The sequence below is a fragment of the Antechinus flavipes genome, chromosome 4, assembly GCF_016432865.1.
Source record: "Antechinus flavipes isolate AdamAnt ecotype Samford, QLD, Australia chromosome 4, AdamAnt_v2, whole genome shotgun sequence".
Taxonomy (NCBI): Eukaryota; Metazoa; Chordata; class Mammalia; order Dasyuromorphia; family Dasyuridae; genus Antechinus; species Antechinus flavipes.
Genome location: NC_067401.1, coordinates 70425954 through 70449122, shown reverse-complemented (window position 1 = coordinate 70449122; position 23169 = coordinate 70425954).

The following is a 23169-nucleotide window of genomic DNA, read 5'->3' as shown; positions in this document are numbered from 1 at the left end:
GGCAGACGTACCCTATATTGCTAGGATTGTAACTTTCTAACTTGGTTAGGTGAATCAGAATCGGTAATTTACTGCCAGAAACTTTTTAATCCTTCAGCCATAATGATGCATCAGAGTAGGATGTATAACAAACTAAAAATAACTAGTTACCTAGTAAAGAGATGAATAACACAAAAGAAATAACAGAAGGAGTAATATTTATAAGAAAAGTTAACACCTACTTCCATATGGTACTTTATCTACAATCCCCTTAAAAAAAACTAATCCACTTAATTAAACCCTGGTGTCCACCCCAAACTTCAATAAGAAAAACTTCCTAGTCTCGGTATCAAGAAGACTTGGGTTATAAAGCCCTGCTTTTGTCATGTATTAGTGGTTTTACTATTGTTAAGATACTTAACCTCTCAGTGCTTCAGACAGATCTCTAAGATCATAAGGTACAAGAGAATTGAGAATTGCAGATATTCATTGATAGAGGGAATTTCCTCCACTGAGGAAATCACTCTATCAATAAACATTTATTAAGCTACCTACTATGTGCCAGATACTATGTCAAGTGTGGGGGATACAAAAAGAACTCTCCCCTGGCAAAGAGCTCACAATCTGATGGAAAAATTGACATCATAAATCTAGACAAAAAAAGCAAACAACAAAAAGCCCCCAATGTTCTTCCAGAGCTAAAATATCACTTATTCTTAATGTCCCAGTTGTAAATTGAAGCAGCAAGAATTAGAAAAATTTCCAATATCTTGATATTAATAGTCGTCCCAGGAGATGTATCCAGGATGTAACTGATAAACTCTTAAACTGTTTCAAACAGGATGAAACCCACCCATTTGTAGTGATTTGTATGGGCATAAATGATATTACTAGAAGGAATCTCAAAAGCATTTTTAAGGATTATTAACTCTTAGGCAAAAAAAAAAAAAAGTCTTCAAGGGCATATCTAGTTCTTTCATTACTGTTGCTGATTAAAAATGAGGACTTCACACAAATGAAGCAGATATGAAATGGTGTTGGAGAAAGAATTTGGGATATGTTGGCCACCATTAAAAATAAGTAAGATGGACTCTTGGCCAGGGATGTAGTGCCCCTATAGAGGGCTGAGAAAATGTATATTTGTGAAGAATTGGATGCAAATCTAATCAAAAAGGCTTTGAACTTAAAAGGAAAAAAGCCAGGAGAAAACTACCTACATATATTTCCCAAGGACACAACCTGGCATAAAAAAATAGGGGGCTAGGATTAAAGTCAGAAAAAATTGGATTCAAATCCATCTACTTGCACAATTACAACTACTGTACTTATATAGATAGATGGGTTTTCCATATAAATGTCTGAAGGGAGTTTCCACACAGATTTTCTCAGGCTGAAACAATTAGAACTCCTTTCAGAATGCCATATATTCAACAAGTTATGTACCATAGACCAGGATTTCTCATCCTTTTTCTGTCCATGACCCCTTTTCATCAAAGAAATTTTTATGTAATCCCAAATATATAGGTATATAAAACAAACATTTACTGAAAATCAATCATAATTTTATGACCCTCATATTAAGTTACAAATTATAATTTTGAAGTTACTTGGCTGACCTTGTCAGATCTGATTAGATTGCCATTGTTTTCCTCCCCATATAAGTGTTACAAACCTCAGTTTAAGAAGCTGGGGCATAAAGAATAAGTACATTAGAGAAAAGAGGGATCTCCAAAAAGTCACAGGAGTCAAAATCCAAGAAGAAAGAAGCCAACAATAAAACCCATGGTCTCAGATGTTTATACACATGTAGAAAGGAAAATGGAGTCATATCATGGATATTTTTAACTTGACTATATGGGCTTGAGAGAGAGACAGAAAAACAAAGACAAGGGACAAAGACAGAGGAGAATTATTTTGTTGTCAGAGTACATTACAGAATAGACCTTTTTGAACCCAAGACCAATCTGCTTTGTATTGAATTCTGCTCCATAAGAAACAGTGAAGTTCTAGTATAAATGTCTTGAAATCAGGTTTTCCTGACTCCAATGTTGGTTTTGTAGCCACTGAATCTTCTTCACCCCAGCATAATTATTATAGGCATACAATATGAAACTAGGAATCTTAGTGGTCTGGGGCTTTTTTGTATTTTATGAAATATATATATATATATATATATATATATATATATACTTTTTATTAAGAATTGTTATATGTTTAGTTAATAAAATGAAAGTTTGGATTTCTGCTTAACCCAGTATATATTTTGGTAATGATTTTATGAATCAGTTCAAAATTTGCCACAAAGTAAAAAACTGAATCTGGACTGAATGCATTTAATTTCTTACTTAGGAAAGATTGTCAGTCATAGATGCTTAATTTTCCCCATTTTGTAACTATGGAGTAAATAGAGAATGAACTATCACTCATCAAAAATCATTTCAGATCAAAGAACTTCTAAATGGTCCCTGGAGCTACCTGCCATTTCATCCAATTCCATGATAACCCAGGTTCTTAAATGGCTTGAAATGCTCACTTACCAAGTCAGAAGCTATGAATTCTAATCCAATTTTCTCACTTATTTGATGCCATGTCATTTTTCTCACCTGTGTTTCAATATGCCCACTGTGAAAATGGGCATAAAATGATATCTTTCTCACAAAGGCATTGTGAGACTTAATTAAATAATGTGTGCAGGCAATTTAGGAAGCTTTGGGAACCTCATAAGAGAAAAGATATAAAAGTGAAATGGGGCCAAGAATATTTATTCTTGCAGAAGGATTGACAGCAATGGCCTTTAGTTCCTCACTAAATTCTCCCTTTTAAGATGCATGCAGGTGCTTGCTCTCTCTCTCTGTCTCTCTCTCTCTGTTTCTCTCTCTGTCTTTCTCTCTCTCTCTCTCTCTGTCTCTCTCTCTGTTTTTCTCTCTGTCTTTCTCTCTCTCTGTTTCTCTCTCTCTATCTCTCTCTCTCTTTCTGTCTCTCTCTCTCTCTGTGTCTCTCTCTCGTCTCTATCCCTCTGTCTTTCTCTTCATTCTCCCTCTCTCTTTCTCTGATTCTTTCTCTTCTCTCTCTCTGTTTCTCTTTCTCTCTGCCTTTCTCTGTGACTCTCTCTCTCTCTCTTTCTCTCCCTGTCTCTGTATGTTTCTGCCTCTGTTTCTTTCTGTCTCTCTGTCCCTCTGTCTCCCTCTCTGTCTCCCTCTCTGTCTCTGTCTCTCTTTCTCTCTCTCTCTCTCTCTCTCTCTCTCTCTCTCTCTCTCTCTCTCTCTCTGTGTGTGTGTGTGTCTCTCTCTCTCTGTCTATCTATCTATCTATCTATCTCTATCTCTTTGTGTCTGTCTCTATCTCTGTTTCTCTCTGTGTTTCTGTGTCTGTCTCTATCTCTCTCTCTTTATTACCTCTCTCTTCGGTCTGTATCTGTGTCTGTGTTCCTACAACTGTCTTGAGTTTTCTCAGCATCTCAGGAAAATTTTCAAGGCCTGGTATTGAGGGCTATGGACAAATATTGGAGAGGCAAACATTTTCCCTAGTCTCAAAAAGACTCAGTAGAAGGTGCTAATCATATGAAAATAATATTACCTACTGTATACCCTGAGGCAAGGAAGAAGAGAATGGATTTCATTTACTGTAATTTGGTTAGAAGTGAGGGATTAATCTTTGGTTGATAAGACTGAGACTTCAGGTCTTTATAATTACCTAAGGGACCCTTCTGTGTGCTATTAGTTATTTGACTAGTCCCAAAGCATGTTAGTCCCAGAATTCTCACTCTAAAAGAACTAGATTCTAACACTTTGCTAAGAAAAGGCCACAGCTGTAGCAGTATCAGCAGAACTTCCACAAATTGATGGGAGCAGATGGTACTTAAGGAGGCAGTGGCCCAGCAGGAAACAAATAGAATATACAAGGGCAGCATGTACTGAGCAGAAAAACAATAGCAGAAAAATATCCCTCTTAAATCTTCTCTTCTCTGGACTTAACATCACAAATTCCTTTAACCCATCCCTTACAGGATGATCTTGCATCCCCTCAACATCCCACTTGCCTTCTTGCTTCAACATGTTAATGTTCTTCTTAAAGCATGATGCCCAGAACATAACATAAAGCCAGTTCTTCTTTAACATTCATTTCAAAAACACACATTTTCCCAAGATATTTGAGATATTAGAGAAAATTTTGAGCATGACACACATTTTGGTTTGTTTATACACAATTTCTTCCTTGAAAAATAGTCAAATGCCTGATGAAATCCGTCTCCAAGTAAATTTCAGTTCTTTTTTCAAAATAAACATATTTATTGTTTATCTGATGATAAAATAGGAGTTAAGGGTAGAGAGGAGCTGGTACACACACATACACACACATACACATGTATCTTCTTCTATTATGGTCTCTATCCCCTCAGTCTTAGGGTTGCCCTTGCCCAACCAGAGTTATGGCCAACCTAGGCACAATTTAAGCTGCAGCCCACAGTTGGGATGTCACCACTGTTGATTGTAGTATTTACATACTCTCTATTAACCATTTAGCAAATATAAAACTATGCTATTATATTTATTAGATTCCTATCTTTTTTATCTTCTACTGATAATATTTTTGAGCATTGTGCTCTTAACCCCATTTCCCCTATAAACTATAAACCTTATAGTTTTTATTGAGCTATTTTGCAAAACAGTGTCTTTTGGGAATGCATCATATGTTGTAATATAATAAAGCTGATTGTACTACAGATGTGGTCTGACTTAGAGTGCTTTTATTTCTTTTATTTTGGACACTACATTTCTTCTTTGTGTAATTTTATTTTGAGCTTGGAATCCACTAAAATCCTCAGGTCTTTTTCATTGAATAATAAAAATGGCTAGCATTTGTACAGTGCTTTGTGGTTTGCAAAAATTTTACAAATGTTTTATCCTCAAACAACTCTTAGAAGTCAGTACTACCATTATGCCCATTTTACAGATAAGGAAATTGAAATAGATAATAGTGAAGTGATTTGTCCAATGTCAAATAGCTAGTATATTGGATCAGGATTTGAATTCATGTATTCCTGACTTTATGTCTATCATTCTACCCACTGTGTTACCTAGCTGCCTTTATACATACTAACATAAAGCAAATGTAAAAGCAAGAATGTCAGTGCATAAAAGAAATGCTTCAACTTTTCATTAAATCACAGATTTTTTTTCAAACTAAAGGGAAAATCAGAGATTTTCTAATCTTGCTTTTGGCTTTGTGTATACTCTACATTCCTGTATTAGTTGTGCAGTTTTGACTAAAGTGCTTCTGGTCAGTCCTGCTACAGTAATAATATATAAAACTGAGTTTGAGCTTACTGGGGCTCTCTATAGGGTGGTTATTTGAATTTCCCCCCGAACACCATCCTATCATAATGAAATATTGTATGTGCAGCAAATAGCAACAATTTTCAGGGGCAGGAATAAGGCTGAATATTAAACTGACAACCCCAAATTTTCCCTCTGTTTAGCTGCATCAAAAGCAAGTAACAGCCCATCATTAACCTATTATATATTAAGCCTTATAACTTGTCATCTGCTAAAGATATTCTGAGAATTGTACAACAATTTAAATATTTCTTACACATTCTAGGAGGCACTGGCAGTGTCAAACTCCCCCAAAGCCTACTCTAGGAAGCAACTCCCTTTTGCTGATGAACCCCACTGTGGATTTTAAAACTTAATTCTTATAACTCAAATACTTAAAGCTTGTAGTGCCTTTTAGGAAAGATTTCCAAGTCTTTGGTAATAATAAACAGTCTTATTGCACTTTGTATGTGCAATATATATTTCCATATCTTGTCAGGGACCTGCCACTGATTTGCTTCTGAATCTATACTGATCAGGCCATTTGAAGTGGAGATCCTAAGTTTGAAAGACAGATACAAAAGGGAGGTTCCGAGACTGGTTAGCTGACATGGGACTTCTCTGAACTCACCTACTGAGTTTCGCACAATTTAAGGAAGTGTCAGAAACCCTCATGTTACAGATAAAGCAATTGAGGCAAATGATATCTTCAAAGAAATAAAGTTCTAACCAAGGTAATATAGATGGGAGAGAACCCAGGTGTTCTGAATCCAGAAAGCCTGCTTTCATTACCACATTATATTGCTTCCTTGAGATCCTAGAGCAAATATAATTACTTCTAAAAATCTTATAAGGACAACCTAGGTACTGAGATATTGCTTAATCTAGTTAACCATAATTAGACTCCATTTTAGCTAGTTGGAAAATAATCTAATCTATTAATTAATAATTAATATATTGATAAAATATAGAATTAAAAACATTTATTACCTACTGTGCTGAGTTTAATAAGTTTACACTCCCAAACCAGTTTAGTGGTTTAACTATATGAATTTAACTTATTTTTAATATGAGATAAAAGGCAAGGAATTTATAGTCAGCAAAGCAGTAAAACAAGAAATGAAGTGAGATGATATAATAGAATTTTTAAAATGCAATGTGGCACAGGATAAAGAATCTTAACCTAGGTTTCAAAATCTCAAGGGTCTGTGAATAGATTTCAGAGGATCTGTAAACTTATATAAGAAAAAATTACACCTTAATTTTAACTTACCTTTGTTTTCTTATATGTTCTCTGTATTTTATTTCATGATATTTAAGAAACATTATTATGATAAGGGGTCCCTACTTTACCTTTGAGTTTCCTTACAACTCTAAAGCTGTAATCCATTAATTCTCTGGATTTAAATTTCCTCATCTACAAAACTAGGGAGTGACTTTATTATCTTTTTATTATTATTATTCCGAACTTAAGAAATAAAATAAGCATTTCTATAACAAAGTAGAATAGTTTAAAAAAAAAAAAGAGGATTATACCTGAAGTTACAGATCTATTTTAAATTTATAACAAAATTATTATGTAACTTTCTTATTTTTCCTCCACCTTTCTCCCATCAAAATGACTACCATTAGACAGAAACATATGTTTGATTTGATGATCTTAAAGGTTTCTGACACCTCAAATCTATGATCCTATGATACATTTTTAGTAGGTAATCCTCACCATAAAATCTCTAAAAAGGCTTATGAATTATGTTGATTTACAGAGCCAGCAACATTCTGGCCCTGTTTTGAAACAGTTATTCAAAGAACATATAATCCAGGTATCATTTAGGTCCTCCTACCTAAGCAAACTCCTAGGCAAATTGCCCAACAAATTATTCTCTGAAACAGAAACCACAATTCATACTTCAGCATATTGAAGTGTCAAAAGTTCATCAAGTGAATTCTGGGATGAAAATTGCCTCTGTACAATAAGATTCTGGAATTTGCATCAAAAATCCTTCTTCAATGTCTTGAATCATAAGTCATATCTCTTGGGATCAACCCAACAAATTATCCAAATTTGAGACATAGCTGGAGGTATTAGTGTAAATCAGTCAATCAACATGAATTTATTCTTTTTTAAAAATTGTAGTTTATTTTTCCAAATACATGCAAAGATAGTTTTCAACATTCACTTTTGCAAAACTTTGTGTTCCAAATCTTTCTCCCTCTCTCCTCTCTTCTCTAGAGAGCAAATAATCCTATGTAGGTTAAATATGTCAATGTGCATTTATTAAGCACTCATTATGTCCTGGCCTTGTTCTTCATGCTGGAAATAAAAAGAAAGGCAAAAACATGATCACTAACTGAAACTCACATTCTAATAGAGATGGCAACATGCAAAAAACCCACTATGTACATATTAGATACATACAATATTAATGGATGGTAGTAGGGAAGGCATTGGAGAAGTAGGGGTACTAAGGAAAGTGGGAGACTAGAAAAGTCCTCTCTTAGGAAACTGTGATTTAAAGTGAGTCTTGAAGAAAGTTAGAGAAGCCAGAAGATGGAGGTGAGGAGGGAAATTCCAGGGATCAATTATAATATATGACATGGAATCTGTAGCTATTCCTGGAGAAAATGACTGTTATCAAGGTCAACTCCATTGTCAGTAAATATTCAAAAGTTCTTTCTATACATAAAATGCCATCTTGAGATCACAGAAGACTGTGATAAGATGACTAAAAGTCCTCTACAGTACATATCCGTTTGCAATTAGGAAAAGTTCATTCGATTTGCTGAGAATATTGTAAAGTCTTCTGAGATCAACTTGGCTCCGAAGCTCACAAATCAGACAAATTTTAATAGTCCATGGGCAATTATTTAGATTCACTTAAATTATATAGGCATCGCTTCATATACTGTGAAATTCTTGGGCACTGGGACACAATGGAAATCTCTAATGTCTTTTTTGTTTGTGTATGTTGCCAGCATGATCAATGATCTAAATACATTGTGGGGGCATGTCAGCTGAATTAGCCAGCAATATACCAAGTGAGTATGATCCCTGGCAAATTTTTGAAAGAGGAAGGGTTTGATACCAATATTTTCTGTACCTATTTTGATTTGTCTTTCCCTCTGTTCACTGTCCTGCACACACACACACACACACACACACACACACACACACACACACACACACACATTTCCTGAGATACCCAATGCCTCCTCTTCCTTCTCTACAATTATCTCAGGTCCTGGAGGCATAGAGAATTACATATTTTCAAGCCATTCTCCAATTGATAAATGGTCAAAGGATATGAACAGACAATTTTCAGAGGATGAAATTGAAACTATTACCACTCACATGAAAGAGTGTTCCAAATCATTATTGATCAGAGAAATGCAAATTAAGACAACTCTGAGATATCACTACACACCTGTCAGATTGGCTAAGATGACAGGAAAAAATAATGATGAATGTTGGAGGGGATGCGGGAAAACTGGGACACTATTGCATTGTTGGTGGAGTTGTGAACGAATCCAACCATTCTGGAGAGCAATCTGGAATTATGCCCAAAAAATTATCAAATTGTGCATGCCCTTTGATCCAGCAGTGTTTCTATTGGGCTTATATCCCAAAGAAATACTAAAGAAGGGAAAGGGACCTGTATGTGCCAAAATGTTTGTAGCAGCCCTGTTTGTAGTGGCTAGAAACTGGAAAATGAATGGATGCCCATCAATTGGAGAATGGCTGGGTAAATTGTGGTATATGAATGTTATGGAATATTATTATTCTGTAAGAAATGACCAGCAGGATGAATACAGAGAGGACTGGCGAGACTTACATGAACTGATGCTAAGTGAAATGAGCAGAACCAGGAGATCATTATACACTTCGACAACGATATTGTATGAGGACATATTTTGATGGAAGGGATTTCTTTGACAAAGAGACCTGAGTTTCAATTGATAAATGACAGACAAAAGCAGCTACACCCAAAGAAAGAACACTGGGAAACGAATGTGAACTATCTGCATTTTTGTTTTTCTACCAGGGTTATTTATACCTTCTGAATCCAATTCTCCCTATGCAACAAGAGAACTGTTCGGTTCTGCAAACATATATTGTATCTAGGATATACTGCAACATATCCAACATATAAAGGACTGCTTGCCATCTAGGGGAGGGGGTGGAGGGAGGGAGGGAAAAAAAATTGGAACAAAAACGAGTGTCAATATAAAGTAATTATTAAATAAAAATTTAAAATAAAAAAAATATTTTTGGACATAAAAACTTGTTGATACCTTTCCAATTACACCAAATAGGCAGTAGAATGGTTTCAGAAACTTCTGTACCTCATCAGAAATGACATTTAGGTCATCAGGTTTCTAGTCAAGGGCTGTCCGCTCACCATGAGTCTGGGAAAGCATGACTAGGTTAAGGATATGTTAAATATTCCCCTTCTTGGTTTGTGTATACTTAATATTGCTCACGTTTATCCATTTTAATTAAACAGGAGTTCACTGAAAGTCATATTAGCACATATAACCCTCCTCACCCTAATGGTACATTTTACAGTAGGAAATAGTCAATGAATAAAAATTAAGTTGAGTTGAATAATGCCCCAAGTTTTCCTAGAAAATTATGAAATAAAATAAATATAAAAATATGAACAAACAAATAACATTATATTGGTCAAAATATAAACCATACCTCTCCTCCTAAATATGATTTACATGAACTTGGTTGTGGTCGATAATCAAATATCAATAGATACACACATATATTATACATACCTATCTTGGGCAAATCATGGAATATCCCTCAACAAAACAAAAGGAAGGAAATGGACATGATGACCCCTGAGGTATTTTCTAGCTCCCGATCCACTATCTTACATAATGGTCCTTTCAGAGAGTTTTCATTTGAGAGATGCAACCTATATTCACAGGCTATCTACATTCAGATCAGTATGATGTAAATATACATAATTAATAATAAACACTATTTTCGTAGATTCTTACTTAAACTTATCTCATTAAATCCACTAAGTGTAGGCCTAATAACTTGACCCATAACTTAATAACAAATAATTTTAAAAAGAAAATGGCAAACCAGTTCAGTATCTTTGCCAAGAAAATCCCAAAAGGAGTTATAAAGAGTAGGACATGATTGAAATGGCTGAATAGCAACAAACAAAAAAATATGAAGGTCCCTTGACCACTGACATAATATAATAAAAATATAACATAACACAAAGTTGCGTGCTAAAAATAAGGAAGTCCTTGAAAATTTTTCTTATGCATATAATTTCCTCTGACAATCCAACAACAAATATTTATGAAATACCTAATATATGCTAGACACAGTGCTAGACATTGGAGATACAAAAGCAAGGTGAAATAAATAACCCTTGCCTCCAACAAGCTTCCTTCTAATGAACTGGATGAAGTTGAGAAAGGGTCATCAGATTTGTCTATTAAGATATCATTGATTATTAAAGAAGTGTGAAAAGATAGACTTACTAATACATTATTGGAAATGTAAATAAGTACAACTATTTTGGAAAGTAATTTGGAATTTTGCAAAGTGCTTGAAATGTCAACATCCTCTGATTCAGAGGTTTCACTGCTAAACATATGTTTATCAGTGGTAAGGTCCATATATACTAAAATATTTATTAACAGTAGTTTTTGTAGCAGCAAAGTACTGGAAACAAAGTAAATGTCCAATAATTAAGGAAAGACTAAATGTTCCTGAATGTACATGAATATAAAGGAATATGACTATGCTATAATAAACAATGAATATGATAAATATAAAGAATCATGGAAAAAATTACATGAACTCATATAGATTGATATAGCGAGAGCCAAAAAAAATAATAATAATGGTAACAACAATGTAAGTGGAAAGATTAACAATTGAAAACAAGCAAAATGAATGTTATGAAATTATTTGAACAAGCTTGACCCCAAAGTAGAGTGATGAGAAAATCATTCTTCCCATAACTTTGCAGAAATGGAGGAAGGGAGCAAAAATCCACAGGTATGGAACACTGCAACATATTGTCAATTTTTTTTAAAAATCCATTATTTTGTTTTGCTTGGGGGAGGGGGAAGGTTCTGTTTTTTTTTTTTTTTTTCAAAAAGAAATTTTTTTTAAGAGATGGCTTGCAGGAAAAGAATACAAAGAAGGCACAAGGCAGGAATTTTGTTTATATAGAAACAAAAGACATCAATAAAAATTTATTTTAAAAAAGAGACCATTGATAACTTTAGAAAGAAATGTTTCAGTTGAATAATTAGATCAGAATCTAAATTTCAGAGAATTTACAGATGAGGACCTCCTGCCAAAATGGCCCCTAGAACAGTAGGCAGCCCATTTACCTACCCACAACTACTCTAACAAGACCCTGAAGTTTGTGCCAGATTGAAAAGTGATCAAGATGTCTAATGAGAAAATACAATAAGTGACATCTGTCACTACAGAATTTTCCCAAAAGTCTGCCAGATGCTTTCTACTAACAAAGTTGGCTTTGTATAGGATTGCCTCCAAGTTGATCAAAGATGAAAAAGGAAATATATAACCAAAAAATCATAGAGCACTCCTTAGAAAGCCTGGGGATTATCAGAAAGTTCCCTGGTGGTAAGAAGACTTAGGTTAGGAATCTTGGAAATTCCAGAGAGAAGGCATAGGATGCCCTGTTCAGAGCAAAGGAGTACTGCAGTGCTCAGACTCGGACAACTTAAAGACTAGGGGTTTTAAGGTCCTGCACACTGTCCAAACTTGTCAGAGAGAACGCTGAAGAACTAGAACTCTTATTCTCAAAGATCCATAGGGGCAGAAATAGAGATCATTACAAGTTCCCAGACTGAAATCAATCAGAGCCAACAACCTCACAATAGAGCACAGCAAGAGATAGAGTTTTGCCAAAGCCCAAATCCCAGTTCGGGAGCTAAAGATGGAGAGACATATCAAATAAAAGACCCAAAACTATCAAAAATTATTATAAATCTAACTCCACAACAGCTTCAAGCAAAGATTCACTGTAAAAAATGGATTTGCCACAAGGCCTAAATGAATACTCAGAAGAAATGAAGCAAGTATTTTTTTTTAATGAAATAAAAAGCTTTTGAGAATTGTAAATAGCTTAGAAAAGGAAATAGTAAGCCAGACCCCCAAAAAAGTGAAATCCCTAAAAAAAATTAATTAAGCAGAAATCAATGATTTTATGATATAGTGAGAAATTTAACAGAATCAAAACTTTAAAAAAGAAAATAAAAGAATTTGATATCAAAAATAACTGATGTAGAAAAAGCCTAATAATAATATGTTTATATAACTTACTATGTGCCAGGCATTGTGCTAAACACTTTATAATTAGTATTTCATTTGATCCTCATAACAGCCTCGGGGGTAAATGTTATTAACCCCATTTTGTAGTTGAGGAACACTTGTCCAGGATCACACAGTATCTGGGGTTAAATATATACTCAAGTCTTCCTTACAGTGGGCCTGGAGCTCTATCCATAGTATTACTCAAATAACAAGAGATAATTTAAGGACTAGCAGACTCCTTGAGAACCACAATCAAAAAACAAAGCCTGAAAAGTAAAAAAAAAAAATGCCCAGATTTGTTAAACTCAAAAGGCAAAGGTAAAACAGAAAGAATACTGTAATCACTTCTGAAAAAATCTCCAAAAAAAAAAAAAAGTTCCAGGAATGTCATAGATAAAATGCAGTTTCTATGCCAAAGAAAAAGTACTGTGAATATCCAGAATGGTGTTCAAGTACCAAGAACTGACAATCAAAAATTCAAAACCTAAATGCTTCTGCTAAATAAATAAATACATAAATCCTGGAATACAATATTGCAAAAGTCAAAAGATATAGACTTGCAACCAAGAATAATTTTCCGTGCAAAGCTGAAAATAATACTGCAAAGGAAAAAAATAAATCTTTAATGGAATAGAGAACGTTTAAGCATTTCTGATGAAAAGATCAGAACTCAGTAGGAACTTTGAAAATCAAACATAAGAAAAGAGAAAAAAAATCTAGAAAAGTAAATGTACTAAGGACAATTAGATATAGCTGTATGATGATGGAATGCTAACACCTGAATATTGGAAAAACAAAAGTCCCTTCAGAACTTTAATGACTTAAATGTAAAAAGCAAAATGGAGGTCCTAATGGAGGATTTGTTCTGTTCTGAAAATTTCTCATAATTGGGCTGCTTATGAAGAATATATAAATCTGAAGAAAGTTTGTTAGGAAAAAACTTCAGGTAAATCTCAATTTTATTGGAAATGGCCACAGAGTGGTATAGCATGTGATTTTTACAGGAACTACATCAAATTAACAAGGAAAATAAGTGAGCATAAAATGAAGAGCCATAAAGAGGAAGGATATAATACTGGGGAAAGGACAATCAAAAACTAAACGAATTTCCTGATCCTAAAGGGGGTAATTAAAAGAAGAAAGGAAAGAACTAGAATACAAAAAGGAGGGAGGTGTGATGGTTCACCCCATTTGATGACTGAGGAATGGCTGAACAAATTGAATATGAATGTAATAGAATATTATTGTACCATAAGAAATTATAGCAGTAGCAGTTTCAAAGAATCCTAGAGAATATGAACTAATAAGAATTTTGTGGCAGAACAAGGACAATAATTTATATAATAATAACAATGTTATAAAGAAAAACAACTTTGAAAGACAACACTCAGTACTGAAATCACAAACCACTATCTTCTCCTTTTTTCTAGTTTCGCTTGTTTCTCTACCAAAACCAAATCCTCCATATTGACCTTTGATCACATTTCATTTTATTTTTCCAGTTATTTGCCCTCGTTGCCCCCACCATGTCTCCTGAGGACCTATATGATGAAGCATATTAACTATAACCTGACAAGGGTAATGGACACAAGGTGCAGGAAAATGTATTTTTAGATATGACCACTGCACGGATTCATTTTGCTTGACCATGTTTGTTACAGGAGTTTTTTTCTTTTCATTAGTGGGGATACACAGAAGAAATTAGAAGACAGTTCAGAACATTATCACAAATGCCTTAAAATCCTCTATTCTATTAAAGGTTTTTTTTTTCCTTTGAAGCATTATTCTCAGCTTTGAACATAGACAATAGGAGAGTTTTGAAAGTAAATTGTAAAAATTTATTATATATATATAGATACATACATACAAATGTGTGTATATTAAAGCAAGAAATGTGAAATGGAGAATTAGCTTTTTGCAGAATCCTCTTTTTGAGTTGTATTATGCATCTAGGAAAATAATGGTGTTGAAGTTCAAGTTTTTTTAAAAAATTAAGTAGTGCAAGAAGAGGAAACTGAGAAAGCTTTTTTAAGGGAGTTTGGTTAACAAAGAGATGAGAGATATGGATGATAGTCAATAACAATAGTAAGATCCAGAGAAGATTATTTTTTAAGGATAGGGGAGATTGCCATGTTTATAGACATCAGGGAAAGATATGGATAGAAAGAGATTGAAAATAAGGGAGGTGGGGGAAGAGTGGGAACAACCTGCTGGAAACAAAAACCAGAGATGGGATCAAATATACCTGTAGACAGATTAGTCTTGACAAAAAAAAAAAAAAGTTACCTTTTCATATAAAACTAGAGGAAAGGATATGATATATAGAATGATGTTAAGAGGTTGTGAGATGAGAAGAGAAGTAATTGTGAATGGCTTTTATTTTTTTTGCTAAAGTATGAGATAAGGTCTCCATCCAAAAAACTAAAGGGAAATGCTCTTGGAGGATTGGGCAGATACTAGAAGGTTTAGAAGAGTTAGTTATCTTTGTAAATGGGATAGAGAATCATTTAGGGAGGAGTAAAAGACTTAATGACCTAGTTGAGATTAGATAATATAAATTTTTTGTGGGCCCAGGTGCTATAGTTGTAGAACTTTTTTTTAAAATCTATCTAGTAGCTCATGAATGAGAACAAAGGATCTGAATGGTATATTGAGATTTAGTAAAGGATAAATTGTAATAGAATAAGGAAGGATGAGATTCAAGAGTAGAGGGCAGTATTAAATCAAACTGATCTAAAAAAGTATCAAGATTGGAAAGGATTGAAAGGATAGACAAGGTAAGGGATGCTGATCTGGAAAAGTACTGAAAGTCCCAGTGATGATGAAGAATCTATTTGGAAAGAGTAAGCCATAGGAAAAAAGGGAAATAATAGGACATTAATAACAAATAAAGGAATTTCCGAGTTCTTGATCATGAAAGGGAAATGGGATGTGGGTGACAGCAAGATCAAAAATGTGACAATCCCTTTGTATAGCTGAGGTGGAGTGGACATGTAGGCCATGGGAGTTAAGTGGACCATGAAATGCTTCTGTCATTATAGTCATCCCCTAAATGAAAATGTGCAATTGTTCCAAGGCAGTGAAGCAACATGGCTATAAACACAACACCCCTGGGACACAGACATCATGACTGCTCTAACCTCCATTTCTAAAGGGAAGCAAAGTCAATAGCCCACATAAATGCAATCAAGAAAAACAGGTTCCAGACCCCCATGCAGCTCATTCACAGTTCATAGGTACATCCCTCCAATCACCATTCACCAAGTTACCAAAATTCTGCCATAGATATAACTATAAATCAGCCAGATGATCATCAAGCATTTATTGCTTCCTGTGTACTAGTAGGCACTATGCCTGGGGATAGAAAGAAAGACAAAAAACAATCTATAACTAATTCTGACAACTATTGTTTATTCCTTACATGCATTATCTCTGAAGACTATAGCATATTTATTTTTTTATTTATTTTTTTATTTTTATTTACTTTCACAAAAAGTCTCCATTTCTGTTCCTAATACTATAACTCTGAGTGAAACTATTATTATGATGCCACAGTACAGAAATGTTTGGACTGGGAGGGCTGACCTTGTGCATAGACCAATGTCATACATATTTTCTTTTCTCTGCATCATAATGCTCTTTCTTGTAATGTTAACACAGACACAGAATTTTGCATAAATAACATTGTAATAAGAAGAAGAAAATAGAAAACATAAATTCAGGAAACTTTTAGATAATTAACTAATTAGATAATTAATATGTAATAATATATTATTCCCAAAAAATGAAGGTGGTTTGGGGGTTACATCCCTAAACTTTTCCTCTTCCAAGTTATACTTCAGTACTACTATTACCATTTACAGAATGGTTCCAAGGAGCATGGATCTCACCTAATAGGGTAATCCTGAAGCTCTGATTTATGGTCACAAACAGAGCATCTATTTTAAAAGACAGTTATAGAGAAATTGTCCTTAAAGTTGTTTTCTTTAAGCCTACGTGATTCATAGAATTATAGCTTTAAAGTTGGAAAGCAGCTAAATGGCACAGTAGATAGAGCACTGGCACTGAAGTAAGGAGAACCTGGGTTCAAATGTGGTCTCAGTCACAACACTTCCTAGCTAAGTGATCCTGGGCAAGTCACTTAACCCCAATTGCCCCACCAATAAAAAAAAAAAAAATCGTGCTGAAAGGAACTTCAGAGGTCATCTAGTCCAAACTCCTCATTTTACAAATGAAACAACTGAGACACAGAAAAGTTAAATGATTTGCCCAGAGTCATACAACTAATAAGTGTTTGAGCCAGGTCTTCTGGATGTTAATTTCCAAACCCTACTCACTATACTATGCTTTTTCTCACTAAATTTAAGTGATTTTTCTTTAATCATGTAAAGGGATTAATAAGTGATTTTTGATTTACAAAAATAAGAATATCTACAACCCAGCTTTTTAGACTGTGATTCTCAACCCTGTATGGGGTCTCATAATTGAATGTAGAGGTTGAAAAATTATAATTTATTATCAGTAAATGTTTGATTTGTATATCTATTTTTTATACCTGTGTACCCGAGGTCACCTAAAAATTTCTCAGGAAAAAATGGGTCATGAATGGGAAAAGTTTAAGAAGTCTTGATCTAGAGAACAAAATTATTTTGTTTTCCATTTTACTTATATATTAATAACCTCAGACAAACACAGAAAGAATCCATAAACTCAGCAGCCTGGGAACTTTTCACCATCAGCAAGAATGGTACAATGTAGTAAGTGGGTCCTAGGGAGTTAGTCAATGCACAGACACATTAAAAAACATTCCCAGGGTCATGCATGTTGTATCAGAGGTAAAATTCTAATGCAGAACTTTCTGAATCCAAACCCAACACTGTATGCAATACATGACACTGTCTATATAATAGTCTTAATTATGATCAATTAAATTAAACTAGTACTTAAAATTACAAGTCATTGACAGTATTAGTAAGTTTCTCATAAAACTTATCAGTGATATTATTCAGTGCCCTGTTTTCTTATCAGTTTTAAAGAACTATATTTGTAAGTCTTTGAAAGTTTTTATTTCATGGGGCTATCTAAATAGCTAGACATACTACATATCTCTAAAATAACGTATTCTTTAAGGAGCATCACAATCATAAAGAAATATTTCGGTCAAGTTTGGGAGAGGTTTTTCCCTTTGAAAATTCTCTCTTTATTGAAGAGATCACACCTTCAAAGGTTTTTACTCCGGAGGGATTCCCCCTTTGAGGATTTTAAACATTGCATTGGAAATGTATTCTTTGAAGATTTTCATGTTCAAAAACAGTTGCATGTCTTGGGTATCCTCTTTGAAGACTTTTTTTAAAAAGGAGTATTTAATGGATTTCCCCTTTGAATGTTACCATGTTGCTAAGTGCTTCCCCTATGAAAACATTTCCTTTCATAAGAATGACTCCCCTTTGATTACTTACATGTTATTGCAAAATCTTTAATGCTTTTAAGAGGAATTGGAAATATTGTTAAACCGACTTTGAATGTTGACATAATACTATTGCTTCAAATTACATGTACCTGAAACACTACAATGCAAGTTAAGGATAGTTTCCCAAAAATTTCCTGTATTTACCCCAAAAGGGTCAGATTACATAAATGACAAGCAGAGATAGAGTCAGAGAAAGAGGAAGAGGAAGATGGATTCTTTGAAACAATACAATACAATCCCTAATTTTATAGATGAGGAAATACAGGTACCACCTATGTACCCAATTAAGGAAAACACAAAAGATTCAGGTAACAAAGAAGATGCAATACAGAGAAAGGATTTCACTTTGTTACTAAATTGGGGAAAAAGTCTTCCTTGATAGGATTTGAAGGATAGCTTGCCAGCCATTGGTTGTCCACACTGCAAGTATCCTTTAAAAAGCTCTTAAAAACAATTAAGACAGGAGAACTTTGCAGAATGTGACACCTGAAAACAAAAAAGAGAACCAGCTGTGAATTCAAGAGAATTAACCCTGGAAGCCATTGACTGAGAAGAGTAGACCTGGGAACCCAGTTGTATGAGTAACCTGCTAAGGAGAGATACTCTGCCTAGGTAAAACAGAATGAGGTCCATATGAAAATTTAAAAAGATATTGGGATCTTGCAGTACTGAAGGCAGGAATTGCTTTGTCTGTATGTGTTCCTATATATGTATCTCAATACTGATATACTCCATGTGTGTTCCCACTATCCCCATTGTTATTATACATTGTGACATAATATGCCTCAGGTTCAAAGAGGCAATGGTTTTAGCTATTGATCCTACTATGCTATCTTAGTAAATATCTTTTCTTTAAGTTTATTATGTCTACTGGCTGATTCTCTTCTTATTGAAGGTAAATATACCAATAGGGGCTCATGAGTTATAGTTTAAGTGGGGATACTTGCCGAATATCCCCTGAACCTGAGGGGTAGTCACTCTTCCCTTATCCAACCTGCAAATTAAGTTCTCATGCAAGGTAAGTTCCAGAAGGGGATGCTACATAAACCTAGAAATATGTCCTTTTTCAAGTTCTAAAATATTACATTTAAAAAATAATGATTAGTTCAGAGGAATAGAAAATTATAATGTAAGATCCATCTTGGCAAGGACTAATTTTGCCTTTCTTTATATTCTTAGCTTAGTACAATACCTGAAATATACTGTTTAATTAATGTCAATTAATTCGTTTCAGGTACTGTAAAGTTTTTTTTTTAAATAAATGCAAAAGTATGATACCATAGTAGTGATGATGGTAATAATAATAGCTAGCATTTCTATAGCACATTTATAAAATCAGGCACTTTAGATAGCTAAGCTCTTTACAATTATTATCTCATTTGGTCCTTTCAACAACCCTGAAAGTAAATACTATTATTATCCTTATTTTGCAGTTGAGTTGTCTGGAGTCACAACCCATTAAAAATCCAAGGCCATATTTGAACTGGGGCCTGCTTTCTATAAAAATCCCTTCAGCCATTTGAATCAGCAACAACTTGGACACTTGGTCTGTAATTTGCAGCCTTTAGAGACTTACCAAGAACTTGCTGTTGTTCAGTTCTTTCCGTTGTGTTCTATTCCCGGTAATCCCATTTGAGGTTTTCCTGGAAAGGATATTGGAGTGGTTTGCCATTTACTTCTCCAGTTCATTTTACAAATGAGGAACTGAGGTGAAGAAGGGTTCAGTGACTTGGTACTCCAGCTCTTCCCTCTTCTCAATGCCTCCAGGCCTATAAAGAGCAATTTCTGAGCTGGAGTGAGATGGCCAAGATGCTCCAGCACAACTAGTAAATATCTGAGGACAAATCTGAATTCAGGAAGTGGAGTCTTCTTTACTCACACCTTGTGCTCTATCTCCTAAGCCTACTAAGTATTTTTCCCAGATTCACACAGGAGTAAGATTCAAAAGCAAAACTTAGTTCCATCTTCCTAAAGCCAAGATCCCTTCAAAGACACACTGTTTCTCAGCTGTAGGATATCCATGAATTAATTTCTCATCACGTTTCCCAAACTGGACATAGTCAAATGAGAGGATTCAGGAAAGGCTATGATATTTTTTGTTTACTTGGGCTACACGGCCTCATCCCATAAGAATAGAAATAGGTTTGGAGGACAGTAGATTAAAGCCTGGCCACCTGGTCCTTCAGGCCAGAGCCAAGAGAGAAACGGTACTGTATCTGCCCAGATACAGTTAGGCAGATGAGGGGAGCAGGTGCTGCAGTTGAAGGAGATCAGAGATAAGTACCTAGAAGTAGTGCTATAGTTTTGAGTGTAGGCAGGGGGGCAAAATCAACAAAAAGAAAATGAAAGTAGTTCCAGAAAAATCTACAAAAGCGAAGGAGATATAAGCAGAATTCTGGTTTCTGGGAAACTCATCAAATTGGTCACAAGGATAAAGGTCCACAGTCATAACCACAAAAGCTGATATCTTGACCACCTCACTGACCGCTCAAAAGATGCTCTTTGTACTCCTGAGGAATTGAGGAGAGAGCAGGGCTGGAGTACAAGATCACCATCCCACTTCTTAGGCCACTGTGTATGTTTTACCTTTGTTTTCTAACAGGTTGAAAATGAATATATTCATCAAAAGAATTGGACAAGTATATATTCCTTTGTTGGAAAGACAGGGGTGGGAGGGAGAGGATAACTAATACTCTCTAGTAGAAAGGAATAAAATATATCTCAATTAAATACACACACACACACACACACACACACATATATACACATACAGTACAAAATTCTTTTATAAACAATTCAAATTAAAAAAAACTTTCATATGAAATGAACAATTTGTATAGTTAAGATTTCTGTGCAGGACCTAATTTGAGATAGATTTTTTGAATTGTAAATGTTATTTATTTAGGATATAGAACCTTTTTTATAAATTTCACCCTTCTACCCCTACTCTAATCAGAGTCAATGTATGCCTGTTAGTCCCTGATTCATTTTCGGGATGCAAATGGCTCCTACAAACCTACAGATTCAGAGATGCTAATTCCCAATAGGAAATATAAGAGGGCAGAGGTTAAACCTTCCCAACTTAATATTAAATTCACTTTAGTGCTTCTGATCATTAATGCTATTCCCTCAAATTACCTGAGTCGAGCTCTGCCCTTACCCATCCTGAACGATGAAGTCTAAATGGATTTCTTGGACTCTTGACCTATTGCTGCTTATTTGATCTTGGATACTTGCTAAATCCTTCAAGCCTTATCTGAGTACTTGGATCATAGCTCATGGCCTTGATTAAATATCGGGTTGTACTGCCTCCCATATCCAGAGTGACAACCTAGTGGGGCTATTACTGCATTTCATAGTCTTTAACAAATAAACGCTTTATGGAAGTGTTTATTTTGAACAATTGTCACTATCACATTATCCATTCTGAAATGATAATATCTGTTGAAAAACCCTGCTAAGTTTCATTTAAATGTTTTTTAATTATATTCAGTTATAGCTGAAATTTTTCATAACCTCTAGCTATGTCAAAATCAAGTTTGAATATGTTCTTTTGTATATAAGATGATTTATCTCATAGAAACTAACGGGCCATTCAATACAAATACCAAAAAACAAAAGTTCAGGTGTCAAAGGTCAAACAGATGAAGTTGAGAAAATAGGAAAAAAAAATAACTACCTTCTAATTAGACCAATTATGTGGTTTATCACAAATAAATACAGAAATATACTCTCTATTCCCTCTTCATTATTTGAGGATGGAAAGACAAGGAAATCTGGGAAAGAAGAGAAAAAAAATTCTTCAGTAAACAGAGAACATTATTAAAGGCTAAAAATCTCTTAACCCTTGATGTTGAATAATCAAGTAATTAGGGATAAAAGGAGTAATTATTTAATGACCTATTGTGTTCCAAGCATTTTTTTTAAAGTTACAAATACTTTTTCATTTAATCCTCACAATAAATCTCTTGTTGTAAAAATGATCTATTATTATGTCCATTTTAAAGCTGAGGCAATTAGAAGTTAAATGACTTGCCCAGGATTACATAACTAGCATTTAATGCTATATTTGAGTTTGAGTCTTCCTGACTTAAAGCCCCAGTAAGTAGTTAGATCTCCTTTGGCAGAGATGAACAATCACTTTCAGAGGCTTTGATCTTATAGTTTACAAAGCTCATTTTCCTGTATGCTCCTCAGAACAATATCAGAGTGACGTGATGTAATTATTTCATAGAGTGAGGAAATGAATTCTCAATAACTCTGAGACAAATCAAATAAGATTTAATTAGTCTTATTCCTTTCCAGATTTTTTGAATACCCCAAATATTGCATAGCAAAGTCTTCAGGGACATAGATAAAAGGCAATCAAAAAGGAGCTAGAGAAGTCCATTTATCAGTGAGAACAAATTTGTAAGTGAACTTAATATGGCAAACATTATGAAGAAATCTCTAAGTTTGAGCCCACTCTCCATAGAAACCATGGTTCTGATGAATATGCCATCCCAATGGACTTGCACTTTTTTTTATCTGTAAATATTCATTTGTAAAAGTTATTTTAATTTAAATTATGATTGAATTAAATTATAGTAACATTTAATCAAATATAGCTTAATACATTAAATTTTAAATTAATTTAAATTAATTTGTATTAAAATGTTTAATCAAATATTTGTGTTTAATATTGAAAATTAAATAAAATAATTAAATAAAAATCATAATTTAATTTGAAATGCACTTCTCTATATCTTAATAATACCTGTGTGTTAGGAAAAAGCAACAGGCAAAGGATTTCAGCTTTTATTAATAAATAAATAGCCCTTCTCTTCAGTTAGTAAAGAAGACCTGAATTCAATTTCTGCCTCTCACACTTACTTCTTAGGTGACTGGACAAATCACATAACCTCTTTCAGTCTTAGTTTTCTCATCTTTAAAAACAGGATCATAATAACACCTACCTTTCAGGGTTGTTGTGAACATCAGAAAATCCTCATATTAATACATGTAAAGTGCTTCACAAACTTTAGAAAACTATATAAATCTTAGCTATGATGATGATAATGATGATGATGATGATG